The sequence below is a fragment of the Copadichromis virginalis genome, linkage group LG3, assembly GCF_057382275.1.
Source record: "Copadichromis virginalis isolate Kocher_CV1m ecotype Utaka linkage group LG3, C_Virginalis_male_GT1.1, whole genome shotgun sequence".
NCBI classification, from domain to species: Eukaryota; Metazoa; Chordata; class Actinopteri; order Cichliformes; family Cichlidae; genus Copadichromis; species Copadichromis virginalis.
In genome coordinates, this window is record NC_140620.1 from 15,080,215 (window position 1) to 15,086,214 (window position 6,000).

The following is a 6,000-nucleotide window of genomic DNA, read 5'->3' on the forward strand; positions in this document are numbered from 1 at the left end:
AATCTCTTCTTCTGATAAATAAATAAATCTCAGTCTTCTGGTGCAGGGGGTTGGGAAGCTCATCTGTAACTGAAAGGTTGCCGGTTCGATCCCCCTACTCTCTGTCCTGGTTGTTGTGTCCTTGGGCAAGACACTTCACCTACTGCCTACTGGTGATGGCGCGATATGGCAGCCTCGCTTCTGCCAGTCTGTCCCAGGGCAGCTGTGGTTACAACTGTAGCTGCCTCCACCATTGTGTGAGAATGAATGAATAGTGGAATTGTAAAGCACTTTGGGTGCCTAGAAAAGCGCTATATAAATGCAATCCATTATTATTATCATCATCTCAGCTCTTCTGTCGTCATGTTTTTAGGGAGGAGGGCTTGAGCACCTGCCCCTTTCCTGATGGGTGCCCCAAGTTCCCTTTTTTGGATGCAATTTCTTTTTAAAGGTTTGGAACAAAAACATTTAACTATTAATCACAAATATGCTAAATAAAAGGACCTGGCTTGCATCAGTCACATGACTACATTGATCAAAGCTCATCCTTTGATGGCAGAGCGCGCTGGTTACGAGCCGGAAACAAGCTCGCATCCTAGTTTTTTTAAATTGAGGATTCAGAATTATTGTCTGAAGGCCAAGAAGGATGCCCATTAGATTTATTTTACCAAGTGGAATGTTATGGCTTTGCCATATTGGTCCACGTGATTGACCTTTGTTATTATTATTTATTTATTTATTTTAAGTTTTGGATCATGTTTTTAAGTTAGAAGTTTTGCCGCTGGCCTTTCCAAAACACTTTGTTTGTAGTCTCACAGAACACACCAAACCTTTCGCAACACTTAAGACCTTCGCCATCATCCATGATCCTCTTGGAGTGTCTGCAATCAAGATATTATCTCCAGGTATAAGACATCCTTTAGTCCTCATCCATTTTTGTCTTTCTTGCATCAGAAGTAGGTACTCAGAAAGCCATCTCTAACAGAACAACTCTGACAGGTACTGTACCAGTTTCCTTTTCCTGACACGAAGATCACTTGGATCAAATACTAATCATAAGGGCAACGACACAAAGGCAGAGGCGCATTAAAGTTCCATTTGATGCCATCCTGAACAAAAGCATTTAGAATTTTGGCATGGTTCAGCTCAGTCAACCTCTCTTTCAACTCTTGAATTGCACCAACAAAATTTGTAGTATTATCAGATCTGATGGTCAAAACTGGGCCTCATCCACAGATAAACCTCGGAACAGCATTTACTCAGGATTCTGTATTAAGGGTATAAATGCAATTTCCAGATATACTGCTCGACTGGTCAAACAAGTAAAAAACTCCATACCTTCTAAGGAGACCTCGTCCTCTTTTAACACTTATAGTCCACTCCAACATTTGAGAATGGAGCCATGGCTATCAATACACTCTTTCTGCAGATCTTTTGTTCAACAAACTTTCCTCTGTTGCATCTACACATGGTACAACAGGAGATGATTTTGCTGGCAGCCGAATTTACATTCACTATCCAGTATTTTTGTATTAGTTTTGACAGCATGTGCACTCCACCTGCATGTCCCAACTTTTGATGGATATAGCCCAAAATTAATATTGACACACGCATATCTCTGGCAAAATTGCAGAATGTTTTGCTTCCACAGGCATGGCTGCTTTATTCAGGCTGCAGCCAATCATGTGTAAACTGCAGTCTCATCAGTTTTAGGCACACGCTGAACAAGATGCTACCTTTCTTTATGCAAATACACTAGTTTTGAACTGCAACTGTTTATGCTGGATCTGTCCTCTCCTGTACTCTGTGCTCTAGTTTATAGGCCTCCTTACCTTAACAACGACTTCATCAAGGAATTCTCTGATTTTCTATCTGTGCCATTGCCAACCACTGATAGGCTTCTAATCCTTGGCAACTTCAATATCCGTATGTGTTGCCCCTCTAAACCTTTGGTTAGGGAATTTGTACAAATCTTGGACTCATTTAACCTGACCCAGTCTGTCAACGGCCCTTCACACACGCAGGACCACACTCTTGACCTCATCTTGTCATCTGGGTTCTCAGTGATCTGCGTTGCAGTGATTGATGTGTGTCCATCTGATCATAATTTCTTTCTATTTAATATTTCCACCCCTCACTCACCCTCCAAACAAACCCAGGCCACCTCTCTTATATGCCCTATAACACCTGAAACTGCTCCCCAATTCTCAGCTGCCTTCACTGCATTTCCTTTAGCCACCTTTGATGAAAGTTCTCCTCATTGCAATAATCCTGATGAGCTTCTTGCATGTTTCAATTGTGCTTGTACCAACATAATGGACTCAATTGCTCCTTTTGTAAATGGCATTATCTCAAATGGAACTGTTCCTGACTTGTTTTAATAAGCTGTTGTTCAGCCACGTCTAAAAAAACCTGGTTTGGATCCATCAGTTCTTGGCAATTTTAGACCCATTTCTAAGCTGCCATTCTTGTCTAAGGTTCTTGAGAAAATTGTCCTCCACCAATTATCCTCATTCTTAGACATGCATAATACTCTGGATAAATATCAGTCTGGTTTCAGAGCCTTCCACAGCACAGAGTCTGCTCTACTGAAGGTGTCCAATGATGTGCTTTTAGCTGCTGACTCTGGAAAAAGTACAGTTTTAATTCTTTTAGACTTGAGCGCAGCATTTGAGATTGTCGACCACACAATCCTATTAAATCATCTAAAGACGTGTCGGCATTCAAGGATCTGCTCTAAAATGGTTTGCCTCTCACCTGGAGAGCAGAACATACTCTGGGATGCTGGGTAACAAATACTCTTCCCCAGCTACACTCACTTGTGGAACACCTCAGGGCTCTGTTCTGGGCCCTGTCTTAATCTCCTTATACATGCTCCCATTAGGCTCCATTTTTCACAAACACCAGATCTCCTACCACTCTTATGCACTTGATACACAGTTCTACCTTTCTCTAAAACCAGGTGCTGATAGTACACTGCAGAAATTCTCAGTTTGAGAAAGATCAGAGACATCCAGCAATGTATGTCGCCAAGACACTCCAAATCATGAAAAAATGACATTATAATCTTCGGTAAGCAGGACTCTATTAGTCTCATTAGAAACAGTTTGGACCCACTATCAGCTAATGTACATCCCATGCAAAAAATCTTGGTTTCATTTTTGATTCCACTCTCAAGCTGGACAAGCAAATAAATTCAGTTTTTCCCAACTAAGGAGCATTTCTAAACTCAAAAATATCCTGTCATCTAAAGACCTGGAAACTGTTATCCATGCTTTCATGCTTTCATATCATAACGTCTTGACTATTGTAACTCTTTCTATTTAGGCATCTCTCACTCAAGTCTGACCTGCCTGCAACTTGTTCAAAATGCAGCCGCAAGCCTCCTGACAGGTACCAGAAAGAGAGAGAGTATTACTCCGATACTGGCATCTCTACATTGGCTGCCAATTAAATATAGAATTGATTTTAAGGTTTTACTATTTGTTTTTAAAGCTCTACATGGTTTGGCTCCAGGTTACATTTCAGATCTTCTTAGCCTGCACTTACCCACTCGCAGTGGCGTGTCCAGCGGGGTGGCCACTGGCAAAAATGATCTTTTTCACATAGCCACGGTGTTCACAGTCGCACTGACTACACCCACAGCAACGTAGAGTTAAATACTGTTTACACAGTTCCTACAGTTATTGTGCTTTATTTTGCATTTTGTAAAGCATTTTGGCCATACGGCCCGTTTAATACTGCTGCACTTTTTTCCGAATTTGTCCAAATCAATTTCTTAGTTTTCAATGTTGTTACTTATATACAGAGTAATCAGATTACAGTAACGCGTTACGTGTTACTGTAATCTGATTACTTTTTTCGAGTAACGAGTAAAGTAAGGGATTACTATTGCAAAAACGGTAATTAGATTACCGTTACTTTCCCGTAGGAACGCTGCGTTACTGCGTTACTAAAACCGTGATTTTTTTTTTTTGCGAGAATGTCTCATGACAGTGGCGTAAGCACGTGCGACGTTTGTGACAACAGCTGTGTGCAGATCAACAATGGATAATATATCGAGTACTGGAAAGAGTATGAGCGTGCAGCGTTTAAAGCGTGGAAGTACTGACCTTACTTTGAGTTTGATTCCATAAAAAGTGACAAAAACATTAGTGTCCGTTGTGCGTGGGAAGAAAACTTCTTTTCACAGCGAAAAAAACCCCCTAAACTTCCAAGCAAGCACCGAGTGCGCAACGATGTAATGGGAAATTCACAGAGCTGCCATATCCTTCCACTGACCGCTGCAGCACACCTGCACTAGGGTAAACCTCCGCCTACCCTGCTCCTGCTTTACAGGTGAAAATAGAGCAACAGGACCGCTGAGTCTTTGACTTTATTTTCTGCTGTGTTTTACTTGCATCTATTTGAAAGACTGAGTGTAAACACACACAAAAAAAAAAAAAAAAATTTATGTGCTGGAATGTGCAGAAAATAGGTTTAAATATTAAACAAATTTCTTCCAGTCAGTGAATGTTGCATATAATTACATTTTTGCTTGATGCATAAAGTTAAAAGATTAAAACTAATAAAACAAGTTTTAAAAAGAGACTTTTCCATTTGATTACATTTTGTATGATGGATTATGTAGAAAAAGTAGAGTTGGGCTGAGAGATCTATCGCTTTATCACCTATTCAGGTTGTAAATCGTGTTTTTAAAAAGTAACTAAGTAACTAAGTAATTAATTACTTTTGAAAATAAGCAATCAGTAAAGTAACGGGATTACTTTTTGGGGGAAGTAATCAGTAATTAGTTACTGATTACTTTTTTCATGTAACTTGACCAACACTGGTAGTTACAGAGTAGCTTAAAAACACATTTACCTTCCCGAAAAAGTGCAGCGGGGCCTCGGTTCCTTCTGTCGTGTAATCCAGTTCACTGAAGAACACCTCAGTAGTGCTGTGCGAATCATGAACGAATCGTTCAATACTCGAGAATCACTTTACTGACTCGTGAATCATGATTCACAAGCCCAGCTGACTCACTGACTCATCCCTGTTGCTGTTAGCAAACGAATTTCATTAGTAGAAATATATCTAGCTTATAATTAAAATTGTGGGGGGAAAACAACCTCCAGTATCTTAACAAAAATATTTCTGCTCTGAACTGGAAGAAAAAACCCTGAGTAGAAGCTCACATCAAGACTGTCATGGTCCGTGGTCCTGTGTGTGTGTGGAATGTGGTGGAATCACACATTCCACACACACACAGGACCACAGCACCAGGCTTGGCCATCACCGGCACACCTGCTCTCCATCGGAGTGATTACCTGAAGAGCTACTTAACCCGGCGCTGAAAGCAAAGTTATGCATGTCACGGCCCAGCGGCACGAGGGAACAGGGATGGACACAGGTGCAGAAACCAACCCGGAAGCGAGGTGACAGAGAACAAATGATTTATTTCCGCCCACAGGTAAACAAAGGTAAAAAACAAAGCGACGCCACCACACTAGTGGCGCGTAGGATTCGTCGGTGAATAATGAGGGTGACCTAGACACCTCTAGGAGACGGCTGAACAGCGGGGGCAGCAGGGAGGTAGAAACAGGACTAGGTAGGGACTGGGGGCATTGGTTTCAGATGGAGGGGACAGGTGGAGCGGAAAGCCCGGAAGCGGTCGAGGCGTGGGGAGGCAGGCAGGTGAGCGGTGGGCCGGCAGGCCATGTTGTGTAAGCAGCAGGCGGCCCAGGTCCAGGAGGATGGGAGCGAGGGGAACGAGATCTCCACTCCGGGTGCTATCTATGGGGATAGCAGATACTCGGGCGATGAATGGTTGAGAGCGCAGGTCTGATATACCGCTGGCACGATTGCTCACAGGTGGTCAGCCAGGGAGGGGCAACCGGACTCCGCCTAAAGGAGGAGGAGCCGCTGTCTGAGACCTGCAGGTGCCCAACCAGACCATGACAATGCAGCATTTTAGCCACACTATTGCCCTATCAAATCAGTGAGCTGGAATTTTTTTTCTTCTAAACATGAACTACTGTT